This window comes from Gavialis gangeticus, unplaced genomic scaffold (genome assembly GCF_001723915.1).
Source record: "Gavialis gangeticus isolate Ggan-Ray unplaced genomic scaffold, GavGan_comp1, whole genome shotgun sequence".
Taxonomy (NCBI): domain Eukaryota; kingdom Metazoa; phylum Chordata; order Crocodylia; family Gavialidae; genus Gavialis; species Gavialis gangeticus.
Genome location: NW_017728994.1, coordinates 935,110 through 937,946, shown reverse-complemented (window position 1 = coordinate 937,946; position 2,837 = coordinate 935,110).

The window sequence follows — 2,837 nt, the reverse complement described above, 5'->3', positions numbered from 1 at the left end:
AGTCTTTATGTTCATGTGATGTAATAGCTTGTGTTGATTCAATGCCTAGATGTCTTCTGAACTCTTCAGGCTCATCTGGTCTTTGTTCTCTGCAAAAGCATACACCTCCTTCTTGTGTACTGGTGAGTAAGTTTTCTGGAGTCCTTAAAAAGGCTTCATCTAACTGCAAAGGCGTTCAAATAAAGGACTTGGTTAGTTAGCTGCTGTTTAATCAGTCCTTAGCTACTTCCAAATACACATGTGCCACGGAGTGAACCCACACTGAAAACCCAAGTGCCCCCACAAACATGCTCCAAGTCTCTTACCGGTCTCTCCTCTGCGATGACCTCTACTTTGCATGCAGGCTCTGGCACATCTTCCAAATTCACAACATCTGCTTCGAGGGTCTGGGCCTCCTCCATTTGACTGTTCATTGGATCTTCCCGAAAAGGGTCAGGCATCTCAAAAAGTCTTTTGGCAAGAAGCCGTGTCTCCTCCTCAAAAATATTTCTATGGTAATGCTTTCTATAAGGCCATCTTGAGGTTGTAGTGAGTGGGCCTACAGGCATTGTGAAAGAATCCATATCCTCCCCTGCTTGCCTTAGCACAGTCTCAGATAAACAGAGGGGTCGTTTGGGAAAGCAGATAGACCTGGTGGGGTTGCCACCCAAATCCCACCCCCTCCACTCATTCCAATTGGTTCAGAATTGTTCTTGGGAGGTCTGACGCCTCTGAAACCTCTGCCAATTAGTTGGAGTGGTGGGGCGAGTTGTTAGAGGGGTCACACCACCATTCTGCCACCTCATAAACCACACCTGTGCTCTGGCGGGGGGCTAGATCAGTCTGGGACCTGATAGGCCATAACTACACCACGTGATTTGGGTGGTTCTTGCAGCCTGAAGGGTTGGGCTTTGGGGGTCTGCATGGGCTGTCCTTCTGATGTCATGGACCATGTGGTGCTGATGTCATACACCACATTACTGGGGTGGGGGTGGGGTTGCTGATGTCACACACCACATGATTGGAGGTGGGGGCGGGGTTGCTGATGTCACATACCATGTGACGGGGGCCAGGGGTGGGGCTGATGATGTCACACACCATACAAGGGGAAAGGGGTGGGGCCAGAAGTCCTGCCCACCTGTCACATTTGCATTGAAGGGCGATGAGCCTATATACTACTATTGTCTATCCTATTACTAAAATGATACAGGCACCCCTGTCTCAGAACCAGAACCAGAAAACATAGCACCCTAACTTGTCACAGGTAAAGCAGGGGGGAAAATGGCTGCAAATATATAGTTGCTGCTGGCGTTGTTAAAATGCACTCAAGAGATCCAGGGAAGAGAGCCACAACCTCTCCTTCAAAAAGAAGGAAACCCCCCAACAATCCATACCAATCTGACCATGGGGAAAATTTCTTCCTGACCCCAAACATAGCAAACCATCTGACATGAGGAGAGAAGCAAGGCTCTCTAACCAGGGACCACCAGGTTTTAGTCCCAGCAGGATCTTCGGCACACACTAGTCAAAATACCCAGCCTCAGCTGCAACCAACACCAAATGTTTCTGAGGAAGGTGGAAACCCTCTCCCCCCCCCCCATATGTAGCAACAGGAAGCGGGGAATCATTCCTGGCCCTATGAGGCAAACACTGAAGTCCAGAAGCATGGGAAATACCCACAGGATTGTACAGACATAGCTACTCTTAGATCATCCCTGACCACTTTTTATCCAATCTTTTCTTAAACAAGTCCAAAGATGGAGGTTCCACAACATCCCTAGTCTGGGATATGTGAAACAGGCCATATTTGATTCGGATTTGGAATGGACCATGTGGTGCTGGTGTCACACACCAAGTGACTGAGGGTGGGGGCAGAGTTGCTGATGTCACGCACCACGTGACTGGGGATGGATTCAGCCTGAATCAGGGACAGTGATTCGATTCATTGATTCGGATTACAGTGCTGGATTCAATTTGGCTGAATCCAAATCTGAAGATTCTATGCTGATTCAGAGAATAGCAATTCAGCCATAGATACAGATTTAAATGTTTTTTCTACATACCTCAAGATACCAGGCATGGCTCATAAAGGCAGTGATGCTAGGCAGATGCAGCGTCCTACAGAAGTGCAGGGGGCCTTCCACATGCTTGGCAGCAAACCCAGGCAGCCCACTGGGGGTCCCTACCCTGCACCCCCTAGCTCAGCGATTGGCCATAGGGGGACCCCAGGTGCCCCCCCCCAGACCCAGGAGGCACCAGTCACCAAGCCAGAGGGATGGAGGGGAGGGCAGTGTGCTCTGTAGTGGACCCAGGAGTGGACTGGAAGTACTTATGGTCCACATCCAGGTCTGCTGCTCAACGTGGTGAGAATCCCACCGTGCTCCCGTGGGACATTCCATCCGACCCAGCATAGCAGCATTCACAAGTTGCCTGGTACTTCAAGGTATGTAGAAAGAACATTTAAAGCTGTGTCTATGTCCAAATCTTGCCAAATCTCTCCGAATCGATTCAGACGGTTCTGATTTGATTCAGAGAAATTAAAGGGTCTCCTGATTCAATTTGGATTCAGAGATTCAGCCACCAAATTGGGCCTAATCTCCACTGAATCATAGTTTCATAGTTGGTAGGGTCGGAAGGGACCTTTGCAGATCATCAAGTTCAACCCCCTGCCATGGCAGGAAAGATGTTCATTTAGCCTCCTCTTAAAGACATCCAGGGTAAGAGCCAGCACCACTTCTCTTGGTAGCTGGTTCCAGATCCTAGCCACCCTGACAGTGAAGTAGCACCTCCTGATATCTAGCCTGAATCTACCCTCTGCCAGCTTGTGACCATTATTTCTTGTCACTCCTAGGAGTGCT